This window comes from Callospermophilus lateralis, chromosome 11, assembly GCF_048772815.1.
Source record: "Callospermophilus lateralis isolate mCalLat2 chromosome 11, mCalLat2.hap1, whole genome shotgun sequence".
NCBI classification, from domain to species: domain Eukaryota; kingdom Metazoa; phylum Chordata; class Mammalia; order Rodentia; family Sciuridae; genus Callospermophilus; species Callospermophilus lateralis.
Window position 1 is genome coordinate 119,589,661 of NC_135315.1, and position 22,780 is coordinate 119,612,440.

The following is a 22,780-nucleotide window of genomic DNA, read 5'->3' on the forward strand; positions in this document are numbered from 1 at the left end:
ACATCTGTTTTATAGCTTATTTTATAAAACAGGTAGACTGTAAAATCTGCACCATTCATCACAAATGCTGATTTTGTTAATATTGCCTATGTTTTTAAACAAGTCAGAATTGAGCTTTAATCAGAATTAAATTAGACCATTGTGCTATCTTTAAGATATCTTTTAGTAAATTTCAGGCTTTATGAGAAGATGATTGGAAGGGAAGATGTCAAAAATCCCTTTTCATTGCCCTCCCCCTTTTTAATTTTCTGTTTTCTTTTTTAAAGTTAGTATTGGGGGGCTGGAGTTGTAGCTCAATGGTAGAGTGCTTGCTTGCCCAGCATGTGTGAGGCACTGGGTTCAATCCTCAGCACCACATAAAAACAAATTAATAAAATAAAGGTATTATGTTCATCTACAACTAAAAAAAGCTATTTTTAAAACAAATAAAGTCAATATTTTAACTTACAGATAACAAAGATAGTACATATAAATGGGGTAACATGTTTTGATACATGTATATATTGTGTGATATTTAAATCCAGTTAACATTTTCTACTCACTTATCATTTCTTCTGTTTAAAAACTTTCAAATTTTTCTTTTTTCTTTTGAAATGTAGGATGCATTTATTTATCCCTCCACCCACCCCTACTGGCTCCAACCCCTGGTAACTACTATTCTACTTTCAACTTCTATGAAATCAACTTTTTTGTATTCCACATGAATAAGATTTTTTGGGTCTTGTCTCTGTGCCTGGCTTACTTCATTAATATAATGATCTTGTTCCATCATGTTGTTGCAAAGGATAGGATTTCTTTATTTTTATGACTGAATAGTACTCCATTGTGTATATATAACATTTTTTTGTCCACTTATCAGTTGATGGACTCTTAGGTTTCCATTTCTTGGCTAATAGGAATAGTGCTGCTATGAGTATGGGAGTGCAGGTGTCTCTGCAGCTTACTGATTTCCTTTCCTTTGTCCATATATCCTGGAGTGGAATTGTTGGATCATATCGTAGTTCAATATTTAATCTTTTGAGGAACCTCCACACTGCTTTCCATAATGGCAATCTTTGTTGCCCTTTAAATCATATCTAGACCTATCACCAAACCAAACTTGATTTAGAATTGGTTATGGCATATTAGTTTAGAGGAGAATATATACTCATCTCTCTCCCACTTCTCAGCCCTTTGTCTTCAGATTCTCTTCTTTAAAGTCTGCAAGGTACTAGAAAAGGAATAATAATTTCTTTAAAGAAGTATAGATCTCTTTTGTAAATTTTTTAAATTGTAGATGGACACTATATCTTTGTTTTATTTTTTTTAATGTAGTACTGAGGATCAAGCCCAGTGCCTCACACATGTGAGGCAAGTTTTCAACCACTGAGCTAAAATCCCAGTCCCTATAGATCTCTTATAAATAAAAATTCTTGATTTTAGTAACTGACAGTTAAAATTATCTTGGGATGTATAGCATTATTTTCCCTACAGAAAACCATAGGCAAAATTGCAACATGCTTGGAATTGCGAAGTGCAGCTTTACAGGTAAATGGATTTTTTTAATGAATTATTCTAAATTGTTCTGATAAGATATTAGACATTCATGCCCAAAGCAATATTATCTCAGAAGGGTTTTATAACAATTGGAATTGATCAGTTGATCTCACACTTAAATGATTTAGTTCATACTTTGTACACTGTAGAAATAAAAGATACGATTTTAATTTTTTCTGTTTCTATTAGCTTGAATATTCCAAAAATCAGTTTGGAACTTTTCATTTTCTACCTTTAAAGCAAGAAATATATTTATTTTAATATTTGATTCTTGCCACTTAAAAGACATAGGGTGTAGTGAAATCTTTGTAATGAAAAGATATAATATGCATATTTTAAATTTAGTCCACACAGTCCCAGGAAAAATTTAAACTGGAGGACCTGAAGAAGCTAGAACCAAGTAAGTTTTGTTTTATATTTTTTAGTGATATTCCTTTAGAAAGAGTTTTATCTGTTGTGAATATTAAGATTGTTTAGCACAGAAAGTGATTGGATTTATTTCTCTTACTTTTTGGTGCTTTTAAACTCCTACAATATTTGCATTTTTAATTACCATTTGGATTTCATCTTGCAGTATGGGCAAAGGCACAGTGTGAATAACTAAATGAATGTAAGTTAATGTAGCCTTTTTTAAAAAAATTTTTTAGTTGTAGACAGATACAATACCTTTGTTTTATTTATTTGTTTTATGTGGTGTTGAGGATCGAATCCAGTGCCTCACACATGCAAGGCAAATGCTCTACAAACAGAACTATAACCCAGCTCCTGTACTCTTTTTTCATTGAGATAAGATTGCACATCTCAGTGCATTTATGTGACTAGGGAATAGTAGATTTTATTTATCCAACTAAGTAAGATTTTTAAGTAGGGAATCATAAAATCAAAGCATTTTCAAACAGAAAGGAGTCTCAGACTTGTGGTCACATTCTCTATTGAGGAAAGAAATGAAATGATTTGTTTGCCCTGTTTCATTTAAATCCCCAGTAACTGAGCAGGGTCTAGATCTCAGAACATTTGTCAGTCTATCTCAGTTCACACTAGTGCAATCCTTTTAATGTAAACATGCTTTGAGTAAGAGGTAAAAAATTAATTTAAGAACTAAAGAGGGCCTTGCACAGTGGCGCATGCCTGTAATCCTAGCCGCTCGGGAGGCTGAGGCAGAAGGATATCAAATTCAAAGCCAGCCCTAGCAAAGCAAGGCACTAAGCAACTTAGTGAGACCCTGTCTCTAAATAAAATATGAAATAGGACTGGGGATGTGGCTCAGTGGTCAAGTGTCCCTGAGTTCAGTCCCAGTATCCCCTGCCAAAAAAGAACTAAATAGAATGTTCCTATAAATTCCACAAACTGCCAATATCTAATTCATTCATAGCAATTCTAACAAAGACATATATTATTGAGATAGCTGAAATGTGATTGTATTGCAAATCCAGGGTAGAAAAAGGATTCTCAGAGTATACTGAAGGGGATCTGATTTTCTGTTGTTTGGGTTGGAAAAGAGAAGTTAACAAAAATAGACAACAACAAAGGAATGCGTAACAGATTTGTTGTGATTCTGGTGGCTTTTCCACAGTTTTAGATGATCGTATTTCATTTCTTCAGAACACCATCCTTCTGAATATGGCAAGAATTCTGATAAACTCTGTCATTTTAATAGTTTTGGTTACTTTATGTAATCCAGATCATAAAGTTTTTTTTTCTTTGTGGTTCTGGGGATCAAACCCATGACCTCACACATGCTAGGCAAGCGTTTTACCACTGAGCTACATCTCCAGCCATAGATCATAAGAGTTAGAGATGTTATAAGAGACACACTTATATTCAGAAATAGTTCTTATGCCTATATCCAATGTATATAAGGATACTAATCAATGTAATATTTCTCACAATTTTTTGGGTTTTTTTGTACCTAAAACTTTATTTTTCAAAAGCATTAATAAATACTTTGTATATGATTGAGATATAATTTATATAAAGCACAGTTCACCAATTTAACATATCATATTCAATTTTTTAGTAAATTGGAAGAGTTATGCAGACATCACCACAATCAATTTTAGGACATTTTCATCACCACAAGAAGAAACCCTATTCCCATGAGCAGTCATTCACTTCTTGCCATCCCCCTAAAATCCCTTCCAATTCCCAGCCCTAGGAAACCATTAGTTTGATTTTTGTCTATAAATTGTCCTATTGAAGACATTTTATTTAAATGGACTCATATGATATATGATCTTTTATGACTGGCTACATATAAGATTATTTTGAGAAAAACACATTGATGGCTTTAAATAAAATGTTGCAACAGTTGTTTATACAGTGGTTCTACTGAAAATTATGTTTGTGTGTGAGTGTGTGTGTATGTGTGTGTGTGTGTGTGTGTGTGTGTGTGTGTGTGTGTGTGAGAGAGAGAGAGAGAGAGAGAGAGAGAGAGAGAGAGATGATGCTGGGGATTGAACCAAGGGCTTTGGGCATGTTAGACAAGTGCTTTACCAGTAAACTACGTCACCAGCCCTCAGTTTTTTATGATAAAAATAATTAGGATTTTGGCTTCTTATTCAGTCACTATTTCCTATTAGTTGTTTGTTTCCAAACAAAATTTAAGAATCTTATAGATACACAGAGTGGCTGTAAAGACTGTGGATGTTTATTTCATATATTTATTATCTCTTCCTCTGAGCATGCTCAAGTACTTCTATTGCCTCACAAGATCTTTCATTAATTGCCTTTTTTTTTTAGAATAGCATCTATATGCTAAGCACTCGAATCCTCTCAATTTTATTTTGCTAAGGACAACACCAACATTAGCTTGTAAATCCCAGGAATGAGTTTTAGGGTCACCTGGACCGGTTCTTTCACTATGCTGTTATGAATACCTGTAGTGGTGCTGTACTACATCATTCCTAAGTACAGCTCTCCAGTTCAAATTCCTAAGAAATTATTGATCCATGTATTAGTCGAAGATCAGATTAAAATCTATTACTTTTTCGGCTTTTTAAAAAAGATTTGGAGTAGAAATGGAAAGAGTATTTTGGAGATTCACTTTATTATATTTTTATAATGTTTTTCATTTGTACTTTTCCCTTCTTGATAGTTATCCTTTTAGATGATTTTAATTTGCTGTTGCTTCTGAAAGAAACATAAACGAGTATTTCAGTAGGGTAGACTCTGTAATTTGGAATTTATCCAAGCAGGGCACTTGTTGTGAGTTAATTATTGAGTTGGAATTAAATATTTTCTACAAATTGGTATTTAGTAATATTTCAGATTAAGTATACTTATTCAAGCTTGCTTTTTAAAAAATTAAGCCTCTTCTAAGGAAAAATAGTGAATTCTAACTTTTAATATGTCGAACTTAGCTGGTTTCCTTTCTTTTAAAAAAAAGTTTTTTTTAAATTTAATTTTGTGCGTGTGTGTGGTGCTGGGTATCAAACCCAGGGCATTGCCCATATAAGGCAAATGCTCTGCCACTGAGCTACATCACTAGCTCTCGGCTGGTTTATTAGGCTGATGTATTCTTTACTTCAACATTTTGAAATCTTTTAAATTCTGTCTGAAAATACTAAAACTATGATTGTGAAAGTCTGAGCCATTTTTTCTTATGTTAATTGCAGTAATGTACTGCTGCTTACGCAAGCATATCTCCCCACCAACACCCTGCAAAATTCCCTTCTATTAAGCCACCCTTCAAGGCTTCACAGAATCCCACCTCTCCCTGACAGCTTTCTCTGCTGTCTCTATAGAGGCATAATTAAACTCTGCCTCCTCTCCTGTATAGGATCATTTTAACTATCCATTGTCAGACTCTCACATGTGTTATTTTTCACTTGTATTTGTTTCAGTCCTCAAAGGGATTATGAATGGACTCTTCCCCTACCCCAGAGCCTATTGAATGCTTTAAGTGTAGTATGAACTTGGCAAGATTGTGTTGAGTTAAATAGATTTGAATGTTTTGAAGGAATCTTTTCCTATAATTTAAAAAATACCCTTTCAAAATTGAGGCAGCTGCCCATTTTTCCTACCACAAAAATGAAACACGTCAGTCACAAAAGCAGAATGCATTTTGATATTTGCCTGTGTGTCATCTTTTGAGGGTTAGCTTCAGGAGGTTGGTAGGTCCGTGCTCCAAGAGAAAGGCTGGGAGTGCTGAATTTTCCATGGTGGAGTAGCATCAGATGTCTGCCATGTAGTGATCCAAAGTGTGTAAGTCCTACCAAATCAGCCCATGAATCTCCAACCCATGACATGCTTCATACTTATGATAATATCTTTTGTAAAATTCAAGCTCCTCTTCAGATCCTCCTAAGACACCATTGCTAGTATTGGTAGAAAGAAAACTCTATGTAAAGTTTAAGCTATTTTAAAAGAACAATAGAAGCTGTTATTCCATAGTTGTTGAAAATGTAAACCTATACTACAGTTATAGAAAGTAAAACATAATTTGTTTTTTTAGTTCTAAAGCTATTCACATAAATTAAATGTTTGATAATACTTTAACTTGTAAAAATAATATAACAAAGCTATTATTCTAAAGCAAATACTTCCTCTTCAGAGCTTTGATACTAAAGAAAAGAAAATACTATTTAATTATTCTGTTAAAATACAAATGCGAGATAACCACTGAGCCACATCCCCAGCCCTATTTTGTATTTTATTTAGAGACAGGGTCTCACTGAGTTGCTTATGCCTCACTTTTGCTGAGGCTGGCTTTGAATTCTTAATCCTCCTAAGCCTCTGGGATTACAGGTGTGCACTACCACACTCAGCCAAGATATTCTTAATAACCAAGATATTTTTCAACTTTTTTGTTTGTTTTTGATGTACTGGGGATTGAACCTAGGGGTGCTCTACCACTGAGCTATATTTCCAGTCCTTTTTATTTTTTAAAACTTTTTTAGTTGTAGATGGACACAATACCTTTATTTTATTTATTCATTTCATGTAGTGCTAAGGATCGAACCCAGTGCCACATGTGCAAGGCAAGCACTCTACCACTGAACTACAACCCCAGCTCTTTTATTGTTTTATTTTTATTTTGAGACAGGGTCTCCCTACGTTGCTTAGGCAGATGAACTTCTAGTCCTCCTGACTCAGGCTTTTGGTACCTAGGATTAAAGACACATGCCACCATAACAGGATCAACTTTTAAAAATTATTGTTATATACATTTTTAATGGTTGATTTTTTTGCCCATTTTATTAAACTCTTATTACAATATGATCTTTTCTGTGTTTTTGTTTCTGATATAAGTGAGACATGATCTTTTTGTTACCTGCTCCCCATTCTTGGGTATCTATTCCATTGTTGTGTAAGTGATCAATATTTCTTAATATTACTTATTAATATTGAGTTGATTTAATAGTTTAGTAACAATGATCATGCAGAAGTATAGAAAAGATGTTCTTGTATTAAAAAATAAACAGTACTTCTTAGTAAGATAAGAAATATTAGAATTCTAGTCAACTAGATCAAAAAGGTCATGGAGAGAGTGAATGTCCATTTTAGATTTTCCCTTGCCATTTTGTATACATTTATTTAGGCTGTAATTCTCTCAATAGCCTGTAAAGGAAGTAGCATTCTCATTTTAGAACTGGGGAGATTAGAGTAAGAGTATTTATGTAAATGTTCAAGTTATTATTGCAATTGTAGGGCTAGGTTTTGATTTAAGCCTTCTACTTTGATCTCCTGCTGCTTTCCCTTTGCTTGTCAGACTTAAGTTCTCACAGTCCTTTCTATGCCTTGAATAAGGCAAACTGTTTCCTACTTGGAACCTTTGTTGTTGCTCCAGCCTGTTCTCTAATACCTGGGAAGCCCTTATGCTAGAGCCACTTGTGGATGATTCCTCTCATCTCAGGTCTTGGCTCAAATGTCTTCTTACAGTTTAGTTTCGAAAGGCACCCTGTCTACCTTAGCTACTCTACCAAGTTCTCTCTGCTTTTACACAGCATCCTGTTTGTATCCTTCATACCACTAATCACATCTTACATTATCTAGTTTATTTATTGGCATATTTATTGTCTACTTTTCCTTAGTAAAGTCTAAGGTCCAAATATGAGTTCTTGATTACTGTGTATCTTTAACACCTAAAGCAGTGATTGGAACATTGTGAGTACTCGGTATGCATTTGTTGAGAAGAAGAAAGAGATAAAGGATGAGGAAGAGCTAAAGGGAGAGAGAATTAAGAGTGAGTAATGAGAATCTAGGTACAAGTTTCCAACTTCTTTCTCACTGGATGATTGACTCCTATTGGAATAAGTTATGTAATTACAACCTGTTCTTTTTGAATTTCCTTATTTAGGAATCCAATATGCCATACTCCTTTTAACTCAAATCTGCAAGACTCCAAAATTAAAGTCTGAGTAATTAGAGTAAAAATCATGGGTTGCCCAATTAATAATGCTAAATATTCACCTTGAAATAATTGCAGGTAGTCACTAGGAACCCATAAATTGGGAAATGAAACAATAAATTTCATAAAATACTTTTCCAGATACAGATAGAATTGTATAACATCTGTCTGTAGGCTTACATGCCAGAAAGTAATCAACCAGGAAACAAGAGGTGATAGCATTATGTTGTTTGATGACTTCCCTGAGGAGAGAGTCTGCTGTGTGTGTGTGTGTGTGTGTGTGTGTGTACACATGTGTAAATATATATATATATATATATATATATATATATATATATATATATACACACACACACATATATATGCATGTATATATGTGTGTACACATATATAATAAATTTCATCATAAAAGGAATATTAGAATTATAACCTTGTTGCTACAAACCTTACCAGTGTGATAAGTATTGAGGGAAATCTACTTAGGATAAAGAATAAGATGTGATTATCTATTTCTCTTTAATTAGTCATCTTCAGTATCAATCTTTTAATTAAAATACTTCAGAAGAAGAGGTATTCTCTTTCACCCCATATCACCTAGGACCTTGTACATTGGAGAACTATTTTATGCTTTATTTTCTATCAGGGCTCTGAGACTTTCCTTGGAGATCTTACAGTACTCTGAAAATACTGGTACCTGCAGTCCACTATGGACATTTTTATTTTGCTAATACACTCAGTAGTCAATTGCATAGTCTTGAAATGATAGTGAAGCTCGGAATTTAAAATACATATATTAATGTGTGGTTAATACACTATAAAATACGATTAAAAGTATCAATTTAAGATATAACATATAAGACTAACTAATATATAAGACTTACATAACATGTAGGACTAAGATATAAGATATAAGACTAATGTTTGTCTATGTCTTTATTCTAGTCCTAAAGAATATTCTCACATATAATAAAGAATTTCCCTTTGATGTTCAGCCTGTCCCATTAAGGTAAATAAATAAACATCCATATTTTGTCTTCTGATTTTATTATCTATTTTATGCCTGTTTTTTAAATATTTCTGGATTTTTTTCCCTATCAAATTTGGTATTGGTGATATGACTGATACCATTGGTAGCAATGAAATGATTGACATTGACATTTATATCAACATTAACCTAATAATCAGCATCTTATCTGGGAAGTTAGTGGCTTTGAGGGTTAGCTGGTGTATTAAGTGGAGTAGCTCACTAATTTTTCTGTCCTTTTTTATATAGGAGAATTTTAGCCCCTGGTGAGGAAGAGCACTTAGAATTTGAAGAAGATGAAGAATAAGGTGGTGCTGGAGCAGGGTCTCCTGATTCTTTTCCTGCTAGAGTGCCTGGTGGGTACAAAAAATGTACATTATATAATTCAAGGTCAGGTGTTTGGAACTTACTTTTGTACTTGTTAGTGGCAGGTAAAACATCTCCAAGTTTGCCAATCTTAAGCAAATTATCACGGCCATTCTGTTAGCGGTAGCTATCGGTTTATTGTGAAAGTATCTTACTATTTGTGTCAGGGATCCTCAAAACATCCCATGTTTAGTGATTGTCTAGGAAGACCCACAGGACTCAGCATATAGCTGTACTCACAGTTGTATTCTGAGTCATTACAACAAGAAAACACAAGAACAAAATCAGCAAAGGGTAAAGGCACACAGACAAATTCCAGAGGAAACCAAACTTCTAAGAGTCCTCTCCCAGAAGAGTCAAATATGTACTTGATTCTCTCAACATTCTTTCACACCTGTGAAATGAAAAATATTGTCTATTGGGGAAGCACTGTAGAGATTCAGTGCACAAGACACTGATTGGGGTTAGCATGAACCAAAACTACAGACTCCAGGAAGAAAGCAAGTGTTCAGCACAAACCATATTGTTTGCATGGACCGTTTAGGCACAGTGATCTTCTTAACAGGGCACGATGGGAATCCTGCTGAAATCCAGGTTCCCAGATGCTAGCCATGGACCAACATTGTAAGTAGGCTTTCTAGAGTAACTGTTTGCTATGTTAATTATTTTCTTTATATATCTAGCTGTTCTTTAAATAATCATATATGATTGTGAAACCTGGACTTGGAGGAACAGATACTAAAGAGTTGCCCTTAACAGGGAAATAAAGAATACATAGCAAGTCCTTTTTATTTGTGGAAGATCTTGACAAGGTTGTAAAATACCCTAGTCAAGCACCCTGAGTAAATTTTTTGACTCTTCCACTTCTATACTTTCTTCTATTCTTATACAGTGCACAGTTTTTACTTCTGATGAACTAGTTCATTTTTAAAAGTGTAGAAATAACACTGTACTATTGTGATGCATTTTTTTAAAGACTCCATGCTTTATGGTATAATTAAATATAAAATACTTATCATCCAGAAAACTTCATAATTAAAGTCAGATTCCAGTAATTTAAATACTCTTTGGTAGAAGACGTTTGAAATATAAACAGTATAGGCTTAGACAAACAAGATACCTGCGCTTTTGAGTCTAACATCTGCCAATCAGTAGTTAAGTGACTGTACTTAATTCTTTATAAAAGGAGATGTTGACAATGCCTAATTTGTAGGGTTACAGTGAAAATTAAGGCACCACATACAAAGCATTTGGCATGATACTTTTCATTTGCTGGTGTAGTGGTGTCTACTGTATTTTCATTATCACCTCTAAATGGTGCTAATGTCCTACACCATAGGATTATTGGAAAAATTACAGTCACTATAAAATGTTATTGTTAGTGTTTCTTTGGTACAAGGTAAGTATTTCCAATCTGCTTATCCTTATGAAGAAAGAGCTATATTTTACTTGTCATATTTGTAGGAAATTTCAAGATTGCTGAGATGATGAGGTAAATAAATTTGCTAAAATTTTTCTGTATTTTTTATTTCCTTTTCAAACCACATGCTATAATTGAAATAGATTCCAGTTCTATAAATTTCTGGTTTGGTTATTTGTTCACTAGCTATACTTCTGTAGCAAACAAGATCCTTGAAGCAGATGATATAAGTCATGAAATGGACAGATTAAGGTCTTTATGGGGTTCAAGTTGCTGAGTTGAAAAGAAACTCTGTAAATTAAGTCTATTGGCTATGAAAGATTAAGCCCAAAGTAATCAGATTTTTGTATTCTGATATAGCATTTTGGTATTTTATTTCAGAGATACAGAAAGCTCACTAAACCCTTCTATTCCCTGAATTATTTTCCTCAAAGTAAGAAAGAGTACATATAGTTCAATTGGCTATATTTGATTTGCGATGATATTTTCAAGGGCCTGTGTCATTTTAAAATTGAAAATGTTATTGAAGGACAATTTAACCTTTAACTTAATTGTAGAATGGGAAAAAATTGTTATACTGTGGACATCCAAGATTTCAGTCGTGATAAGGCTGTTGTGTCTACATTATCATGGCAGGGTGCTTCTAAGAATTATAACATTTTTATTATGTTTATTTTATGTAATTTATATAATTGTAAGTTTGTTGTACTTTTTTTTTGGTACTGAGGATTTAACACAGGGTTACTTTACCAGTGAACCACATCCTCAGCCCTTTTTATTTTTTATTTTGAGACAGGATTTCACTTAGTTGCTGAGGGCCTTACTGAGTTGCTGAGATTAGTCTTAAACTTGGGATCCTCCTGCCTCAGCCTCCCAAGTCACCTGGATTCCAGACTTGTGCCATAGCATCTAGCTTATTGTGATCTTTTTAAAAAAGATTTATTAAGGTGTCCCTTACATATATAATAGGCATCTTTTTTAGTGTCCAGCTTTATGAGTTTTGACAAACACACATGCTAAACACTACTACTGTTAAGCTAATGAGATGAAGTATAATATATAAATATGGTATGACCAAAAGTAGTTTATTCCCTTTTAAAATTAAAAATGGATTTTTATCCAACATTTCTTGAAAAGAATAAAAATTGTTAAACCTTTCTTTGACATTAATATCATTTTCAAAGCCTTCAATTCTCATAAGACAAACAGTAACTTTTGTGTACTGCTTTAAACACTAACTGGCTTAAGTCCAAATAGTAGTTTAATTTTCTTAAGGTAATCTCAGTAGATTTCATTTAAATAGAGGATATAAATTTATAACTTATCATTTATTACCTGAAAATTTATTTATCCTGTTGAATATTAAAGCTTCTAAATGATAAACCAAAGTAATAGAAATTTAAAAAAAAAATAGCTGGCCAGGATTGCATGCTTATAATCCTAGCTACATGAGAAATTGAGGCAGGAGGATTGCAAGTTTGAGACCAGTTGGGACAACTTAGAGAGAATTTGTCTCAAAATAGAAAGAACTATGGATGTAGCTCAGTGGTAGGGTGCTTGCCTTACCTGTGTGAAGCCCTACATTCGTTTCCTAGTACCACATGCACAAATAGCCATGACACAATTTTAGACAAAATTTTAAAAAACATTTCTGAGTGACCTAAACATAACCCTAGCAATCTCAACATTATTTTAGATTTGTATTTGTTATTCATCTTTTATATAGTCTTAGATATGTACAAAAAATGTTTTTTAAACTCAAAATGAAGAGTGAATCTTACTTCTTTAATATCAAACCTGTACTTGTTTATTTCCTGCATAAATATTCAATTCTGAGTTGAACTTTCGAGTTAAGCAAATATGGATTTCATTTTCAGCTAAAGTGCAGTTTTTTTCTTACCCATGCATATAGGAAGTTGAACACTGCAACAAAATATTCATTGCTGTTCCATGAATATTAAGGCATCCTTATTTCACAGAATTTCAGAATATATCTAGGGTTAATCAGTAAATACCACCAAAGTGTGCAGTTAGACTCTGGCTCTCCGAGCACTTCCTTCCTCTCAAAGTCTCAAATTCTCAGACTGAGCCAAACAGTCAGAGCCAGAGTCCCTCATCCAGTCATGTACTTATGTTGAAAGGAAAGGAAAATACCATTCAATGTTATCTGGTAGTTCTCCTAGCTGTTTTTCAATAGTTTTAAGGCTTGTTAATATTCTATTACTCTCAAGCAGTTTTGGAAACATTTTAAGATTTCTTTTTTATAATTTGTTTCTTATTTGTTTGTAGTACTGGGGATTGAAGTTGGGGGTACTCTACCACCTAGCTACATCCCCAGCTCTTTGATGTATTTTTTTAGTTTGAAACCAGGATTTTGCTAAGTTGCCCAGCTGGCCTCTCCTGCCTTAACTTGCCAAGTTGCTGGGATTACAGTCATGCACCACTATGTCTGGCTCAGTTTTTTTTTAATCCATGAATCTTGTCACTTGAATTCAAAAAAGGTTTTCTCCAGAGATTTGCAGAAATTGGTTCATAGGAAATGTCTATTGAGTAGGCTCTTCATCAAGGCTCTAAGCAACATCTGGCCTGCTTTTTCTTGAAAGTGCTCGGGCCACTCAAATTTTTAACCCAGCACCTGTAGTAACTCTTCCTTGCATGCTAAATAGCATCTGTGTATGAAACATATACCCACTGATTAATCGTAGGTTTTGTGAGAGTATTTATTATTTTTTTCCAGATATGATGGTGACACTTAAGAATTCAGCCATTATCCAAATCACATATTTCTGAACACAGAAAAATACATATTTCTAGTACCAGTCAATAAAGAAAATAAAAACAAGAACATACTCATATAACCTATATACAAACAACTTTAATCAGGTATAATTTTTGACAGACTTAGAAATATTATTATTTGAAGCTAATGACCCCTAAGATTTTTATCAAACTTTTAATGTAATTTCAAAGTGAACAAACTTCTTATGATGTTACTCTTTATTTTGAAAGGTTGGAGCAGTTCCTCAACTACTAATCAGTTACCACCCAAAAGAAATTGTGCATGTGTTTTTATATTTTCACACAATTTTTATGTGTGTACAAATTTCAGATGTGCAGTACAAATTGCAAAATTTTTTTCTTGCTAGATTTTTAAGACCCATTTCATGTTTTGTGCCATCTACAAAATGTTATGACCAAATAATGATTTGACAATACCATTTTTTTAAATTATGTTAAAATTATCCCAAAATATTAGAAAATATTATTTTATATATATCCTTTTTATTGCATTTTAAAATTACAAAGAAATGTGCACTTAAAAAAAGTGTGTGACAGACTTTGAATTGGTAGTATCAGACATCTGAATTTAATTACAAGTATGATAAATCTAAAAAAAAGAAGACATATATAATCACATACATATGATAATGCTTAGTTTACATTTTAGATATCAGGTACATCTCTGTCCTAAAAGTATGGATAAAAATTTTGTACTTCTTATTCATGACATTTTATTCACCAAGCACCAAGGCAAAATGAACACTGACTCACCTCTTATTGAAGTAAATGCCTGTGACAAACATTTGTACAATATTATGTAAAAAGCCAAGCAAATGAAATTACTCAATAAGCAAACTAAAATCAGTGTTTTAAAAAAATATAATCTTTGGTAATTTTCCTCTTTTAATGTTCTGACCTAGACAATAATGTACTATTTTGGACAAAGACTGTCATGTCATTTTCAATTTTGGACTAGAAATTGTCCTTATGGTATGATATGAGATATAAACAATAGCAATTTTTAAAAAGCAAAAATAAAAAGTTGAAAGAAAAAAATGACTTCCCCTTCTGCATGTGAGGACAGGGTCTTAAGAATCCCACTGACCTTCATATCCATGTCACTCCAGATTCATCTTCAGGCTGGTGGTCCTTTCATTGTCTGATTCTCCATGATCTCTATGGCTACAGAGAGACTATTGAATGTGATGCCATCCTACTTGATACTCAGACCTTCATTTTTCTCAGCATTCTCTTGGAACAAAGAAGTTGCGGTCGGGGGGTGGGGGGCTTCAGATGCTCTCCCATTGTTTTTCTGTACCTGTTGCAGGTAGATTGGTGCTTCATTGCTTGGTCTGTGTCAGTGCTGTGGGGTGCCCAGCAGAGGCAGAGGCCTTACTTGCACAATTCCCTTTCCTCTCCACAGTGGAAGTGGCTGTAACATTCTTGGCTAGGTCAGACGCTTTTACACAGTTTTTAAAACATTCTTGAGCGAACTCGTCTGTGTTTAACAAACAGCCATTTGGGGGATCCATAGCTACCTTCATAAATTGTTTTCCACAGATGAAGCACAATGGAATAGAGCAACTTGAGTTTTTACCCATGTACTACCTGTTAATAAATAGTTTCCATCAACAAAATGGACTTTTTGGTGTCCCCTATTACAGTAATGTGGTGAAATGGTTCCAAACCTTCTAATTCATTGTCATTACTTTATCAGACTTGTCTTTAGGTTTAGGCTTAGAATCTTCCTCTCGCAGAAAATCACACTGAATTGAGTAATTCCTTCCAACTCTTTTTGACACCAGTGAGAGCATGCTTGCTCTGGTTAGTGCATAAGAGGTGGTTGGGGCAGATAAGTCAGAAAAAGACGTGCTTTCTGTGTTCAGTACAACTTGGGGCTCACCAGCTACCAATGGCTTCCTTTGTCTTGCAGTAAAAACTGAAAGTGGAATTAACCAAATGAACACAGTCCTGCTGCTCACTGCTATTTGAGTGTTAAAGACCTATCATATTGCTATCTGGGCTACTCAGTCTCTGTCCATTCCTGTGAATGTGCATTGCCCAGTGTACAAAGTTCAAATGTTACTCTTTTTTAATCACTCCCTTACTTGGAGTTCTTAGTGACAGCTCAATAACATTCCTGGGATGTTATTGAAAACTTGGTTTGGACAGCTGTAGCCATTTAGAGTTTTCCATATTTAAAAGTATAAGGCACAAATAGTGGCCTCACAAAAATGTCTATATTCTAATCCTGGGAACCTGTGACTGTTATGTTACATGGCAAAAGGAACTTTGCAGAAGCTTGAGATGGGGAGGTTCTCCTGCAGTTCCTTTTAAGGCTTTAGGGACAATTAAAATAAAGATGTTAAAATGGGACATGATGGTTAAAAGCATGGACTCTGTAGCCAAACTACTGTGTGATTATGGATAATTTGTTTTTCTATGCCTCACTTTTCACCTCTGAAAAATAGAACTAAACTATTGTTGTGAGGATTAGATGAGAGGATTAGGACAGTACGTGGCACATCACAAATACTCACAAGTGTTAGCTATTTCTTATTTACATAGCAATTCCATGTGGAAGAACATTTCTTCTGATCTCTGTTCTAGATCTGAGAGCAGATGATTTAGCTGGAATAGCACAGTTTACGCTGGATTGTGTGTAGTGATTTCTTTCTTATCCTTGTTAGTCTTCAGATTTTATGAATGTACTTGACTTGTTCTCATATTACACTATGAAATTGGATATGTTAATTCTTCACTTATAAATCTTCCTTTTAATGCATTGGCTCAATTTACAACTATCATGGTTTTATCTTTGATGCAAAAACATGCACCCTTTTTCATCTAACCTGGGAGCTATAGATGGTATGGTATTATTTTAGTATTTGATCTTCTTTTATGTTTATTATTTCTTCACTCATTGATATAGATTCTCTAGCCATTTGTTTATTAGAGCATGATAACCTCTAGAACTGGAAATTCAGTCATTCATTCAATAAAATATTTCTTCAACAAAGATCTGTTTATTCCTTGTGCATACTACAAAAGGAACAGTTCCCACACCTTTCAGGATGCTTATTGTGTAGTCAGCAAGACAGAGCCAAAAGCACATGATTATAATTAGAGATGTGCACCAATGTCATAGGTTGGCAAAAAGAAGGACTGAGGGAGTTCAATAAATCTAGCCAGATTTAGGACTCACTGAGTATGTAGGAGTTGACCATGCAGAAAGAGAGCACATCATAGACCATTCTGAAACATCTTAAATAGGCACCTTTCTATGTAATCTATGATCTTAATTACAGTCAGCTTCCTTCATCATGGAGCACAATGTTTGACATTCTACCTTGAATTAAACAAGAAATTCAGACTTGCAATCACTGCCTCCATATTAAATTATTCGAAGCATAATGATTACATTAAACTTACTGTGTAATCTCAGGCAAAAAGATTGTTGGTAAGGAATGTAGCATCAGCCCTACCATTTCAACTGAAAGATCTAGATGATGACAGGTTATAAAATTGACTCATCCCAAAGTAACAACAAGTTTAATATCAACTTGGAAAAAAAATAATCTTAACATCAAAAAGACTTTGAAAGTTGTAAAGCAATCGTCTTTTGACTGTCAAAAAAAGGGTAGTAAAGAGGTAAGACATAAAAGAGGTAACATTCTTGGGGGTTTGGGGGGGTGGGGTAGGGTGGGTTCTTTTTTTTGTCTTTTCTGGAACTAGGTGTCGAATCCAGGATTTTGCAAATGCAAGGCAGACACTTTGCCACTCAGCTACATCCCAACCCAACATTCTTAATATATAAAAAAAAAATTTTAATTGTAATAACCAAAGCAGAATACATGAGAGGAACAGACAACATGAGCGAGTGTGCGCACGTGTGAACACACACACACACACACACACACATACACACACACACACACACATTTAAAAATACCCGTTAAACATATAAAAAGATACTCAACTTTATTTTTAATAAAAAACCTAAATTAAAGCTACTGTTGGTGAGTCTTAGGGGAAATAGGTACTTATTAATCACTGGTGGAAATAGAAAAATGGTACAGTTCCTTTGGAGGGAAATTGAGCATTCTCTAACAACATATAAGTACATATTTTTGCCTTAGCAATCCCATTCCTGAGAATTTACTCTGAAGGTGCACCCGCAAAATGCAGGAAAAAGAGGGGGAAACACTTGCATATATACCAGATTCTCTGTTGAGGTGTTTTTTATAATGATAAAAAGTTAGAAATAATGTAACTGCCATATGAAGATTGACAGAATAAACTATGATACATAGGATGGTGTAGAAAATAATTCAGAAAATCTCCATGAACTAATGAGTGATTTTTCAAAATATATTATTAGCAGAATTTATCAAGGTAGTTCACATTAGCAGATTAAGGGGAAAGATTTCATAATGTTGTCAACAATGCAGAAAAAGTTCTCAGTTAAGTTTGAAATACAGCCTTGATTTTAAACAATTCTTGGCAAAGAACAGAAAAACATCCTTAATTTGATAAAACATGGCTACATGACATTTACAGCCCAAAATCATTTAATGATGAATTTGAACAAAACAAGAGTGTCTATTACTTCTTTTCATCAGAATTGTTTTGGAAGCCCTAGCTACTGCACTAGGATAAGAAAAATGAAATATAAAAGGGGGGATGTTCTTTATTTGCATATTTATGAATATATAGAGAATATGCAAAAAAACTATTCATAACTCATTAATAAGATAATGCGGTTTCTGGATATAAAATCTGTACAGACAAATCAATTCTATCTCAAACAAGTAATAGTTGCTTAGAAAATGAACTATTATAATATTTATAGTAGTATTAAATAATATCAAGGACCTTATTATAAATTCAACAAAAGAAATATAAGAATTTTATGTAGAAAATAAACCTTTGTTGAAAGAAAGAAAAGAATATCAAAAGGAAAAGAAAACTGGAGTAATCTTGAAATTGGCGAAAAAGATGGAAGAGTGACTTAATAATTGTTATGGTTGGTGAGATGTTGAATTGTACGTTCTCTTTTACTTTTTTCATTTCTCTTGATTGAATTGTTTATGAGAATGCATTTTATAAAAACAGTGAAGTCATTATTCTTTTTTTCATTTGTTCATAATAGTTATTCTTGACATTAGATTCATTTGGACTAATTATAAATGCATGGAATATAATTTGCTCAAATTCAGTCCCTTCACCCTCCCCATCCTCCCTCTCACTGTTCCCTTTGATCCACTTTACTGATCTATTTATTTACATTTTTTAAAATTAGTATCTTATAGATATTCAAAGTGATGAGTTTCATTATAGTATATTCACATATGTGCATTGGAAAGTTAGTTTGGGTTCATTCCACAGTTTTTCCCTACCCACTCCCCATTCCCTTCTTTTTCTTTTATTGATTTTATTTTTTTTAAATACAGGACAATGGAGTGTATTACAATTCTTATTACACATATAGAGCACAATTTTTTATATCTTTGTATAAAGCATATTCACGCCAATTCATGTTATACATGTACTTGGTTTTTTTTTTTGCATTACAATTCTTATTACACATATATACCACAATTTTTCATATCTCTGTTTGTATATAAAGTAGGTTGACAGCCAATTTGTGTCTTCAGACATGTACTTTGGATAATGATGTCCATCACATTCATTCCACATTCATTAGGAGGCTAGTCCCCTGCCTCCTCCCTTTCCCTCACTCCCCTCTTCCCTATCTAGAATCCATCTATTCATCCCATGTTCCTCCTCCCTACCCTATTATGAGTCAGCCTCCTTATATCAGAGAAAACATTTGGCATTTGTTTTTTGGGGATTGGCTAACTTCACTTAGCATTATCTTCTCCAATGCCATCCATTTACCTGCAAATGCCATGATTTTATTCTCTTTTTAAAAAGTTCATTGTGTATATATGCCACATTTTTAAAAATCCATTCATCCACTGAAGGGCATGTAGGTTGGCTCCACAGTTTAGCTATTGTGAATAGTGCTGCTATAAACATTGATGTGGCTGTGTCCCTGTAGTATGTTGATTTTAAGTCCTTTGAGTATAGTCCAAGGAGAGCAATAGCTTGGTCAAACGGTGGTTCCATTCCCAGATTTCCAAAGAATCTCCATACTGCTTTCCAGATTGGCTACACCAATTTGCAGTCCCACCAGCAATGTATGAGTGTACATTTTTCCCCACATTCTTGCCAACACTTAATGTTGTTTGTCTTCATAATAACTGCAATTCAGATTAGAGTTGTATCTTAGTTTTGATTTGCATTTCTCTGATTGCTAGAGATGTTGAAAATTTTTTCATATATTTGTTGATTGATTGTATATCCTCTTCTGAGAAGTGTTTGTTCAAGTCCTTGGCCCATTTTTTGATTGGGTTACTTGGTTTTTCAGTGCTTAGCTTTTTGAGTTCTTTATATACCCTAGAGATTAGTGCTCTATCTGATGTGTGAGGGGTAAAGATTTTGTCCCAGGATGTAGGCTCTCTGTTCACCTCACGGATTGTTTCTTTGCTGAGAAAAAACTTTTTAGTTTGAATCCATCCCATTTATTTATTCCTGGTTTTAATTCTTGTGCCATAGGAGTCTTATTAAGGAAGTTGGGGCCTAACCCATATGATGAAGATTAGGGCCTACCTTTTTCTTCTGTTAGACACAGAGTCTCTGGCTTAATTCCTAGGTCCTTGATCCATTTTAAGTTAAGTTTTGTGCATGGTGAGAGTTATGAGTTTAATTTCATTTTGTTGCATATGGATTTCCAGTTTTCCCAGCACCATTTGTTGAAAAACGCTACCTTTTCTCCAGTGCATGTTTTTGGCACCTTTTTCTAAAATAAGCTGATTGTAATTTTGTGGGTTAGTCTCTGTGTCCTCTATTCTGTACCATTGGTCTACCAGTCTGTTTTAGTGCCAATACCATGCTGTTTTTGTTACTATTGCTCTGTAGTATAGTTTAAGGTCTCATATAGCGATACTCCCTGCTTCACTCTTCTTGCTAAGGATTTCTTTAGCTATTCTTGATCTCTTATTTTTCCAGATGAATTTCATGATTGCTTTTTCTATTTTTATGAGGAATGCCATTGAGATTTTGGTTGGAATTGCATTAAATCTATATAGTGCTTTTGGTAGTATGGTCATTTTGATAATATTAATTCTGCCTATCCCAAGAGTGAGGTAGATCTTTCCAGAAATAGTAAATGAATTCAGCAAAGGAGCAGAATATAAATCAACACCCATAAATCAAAGGCATTTCTGTATATCAGTGACAAAGCCTCTGAGAAGGAAATGAGGAAAACTGCTCCATTTATAGTAACCTCAAAAAAAAAAATAAGATACTTGAGAATCAACGAAAGAAGTCAAAGATCTATACAATGAAAACTACAGAACCCTAAACAGAGAAATCAAAGAAGATCTTAGAAGATTGAAAGATCTACACATTCCTTTCTTAAAAGGAGAATGGGAGGAGGAGGGAGGGAGAGGGGGAAGGTGGGCAGGGTCAGATCAGAATATGATAGCCCAAAGGGTGGGGTTTTGGCCTGCTGAGAACTTCTAACTGAAGGAGATTGGAATCCTGAAAGCAACCTCAGCAGCAAAGCCTCTGCCCTCCTCCTGCCCTCCTGTCCTTCACCCTTCTCTCCTAAAGCCTTCTCTCATAAAACCTAGAAAGCTCTCTCTCTCTCTCTCTCTCTCTCTCTCTCTCTCTCTCTCTCTCTCTCTTTCCTCTACCCTCCCTGCTATTCCCTTCCTGTCCCCTTACCCTCCCTTACCCCCTCCCTTAAAAACCCTCATTTCAGACAGGACCTGCCTTAGGTCCAGAAGGAAAGAAGGCTATACAGAGAGGCCAAGAAGAATCTGACCAGACAGGGCTTGCTAGGACCCTGGCAGCCTTTTACCATTAGCTCACACCCCCTTTCCAGTCATTTCTACATGGCCATCCATTCTTCATGGAACATAAACATAAAAACAGGAGTTTTCCCTGGATCTGTAGGTCTTTATTTCTGAAGGCTTTTAGGTCAAATAAAGTTCTATTAAATAAATGTTATGATTTTTAAAATGTAAAGATGTATACTAGTTCATAAATTTGAAGAAGCAATTTATATAGATAGACTCTTTCTGAAACTCATCTGAATTTTTATTGCAGTTCCTGGACCTTTTATACAGCTATAGAATTAAGATACTGTATTAGTGATAAGAGGATAAACAGTTCGGTAAGACAGAAAACTCAGAAAGTGATTGCCACATGATTTATGATTGAGGTGGGACCGCAGATCAGTGGTGGAAAATGTCAGTCTTTTTAATAAGTAGTGCTGAGACAATTGAGTATTTATGTGAAATTGAATGAAATTAAAGCTCCTACAATACACCATAGACAATAATTCTGTGTGACATATAGAATTAAGTGTGTGGGGCTGGGAATGTGGCTCAAGCAGTAGCATGCTCGCCTGGCATGCGTGTGGCCCGGGTTCGATCCTCAGCGCCACATACAGACAAAGATGTTGTGTCCGCCAAATACTAAAAAATAAATATTAAAACTCTCTCTCTCTCTCCCAATCTCTCACTCTCTCTCACTCTTTCTTAAAAAAAAAAGAATTAAGTGTGAATGGCAAAACAATAAAATGCTTTCAAGATAATACCTTTATGATTTTGGAGTGGGATAAGTTTTCTTAAATATAACATAAAAGCACTGATTGTAAAGGAAGATATTAAGAAATTTGATATTACTAGCAATAAGTATTTATCATAATCAGAAGACACCATGGCAGACAAAAGTCATTCTTAACATTCAAAACTAATACTTGGTGTGGTTGCTATCTTTTGGAAGAGTGCATTGGATAGGGTGTGGGGAAGGACACTCCCAGGAGACTGATCATATCTTTCCTAGATCTGATGCTAGTTATACAGGTGTATTCACTTTGTGAAAGTTCAGCAAACTGTGCTAACAATTTGTACATTTTAAAATGTATGTGCTCTACTTCAACAAAAAGTCTTTATAAAAGAAAACTACTAAGAAGCTATTTGTAAAACATTTTTCCAGCAAAATAATAGAGACCTCCTACAGCTCAATAAGATAGACATCTCAATTAAAAATTGAGCAAAATATTTGAACACACTTCAGAAAAGAGGAAATCATTTATTTGATTTATTTGAAAAGGTGCTCAACCTTATTAATCTTCAGAGGAATGCAAATTAAAATGATTGATCTCTTTATACCAAAATTGGCTAACATGAAGAATCTGAGAAAACAGTACCTAATGAGGAAGTGGAGC

At 34.2% G+C, this 22,780-nt stretch overlaps 1 pseudogene; it reads left to right on the top strand.

Moving 5' to 3' along the window:
* Positions 1-22,780, top strand: part of LOC143410785 (axin interactor, dorsalization-associated protein-like) — a 54,151-nt pseudogene that overhangs the window by 24,625 nt on the left and 6,746 nt on the right.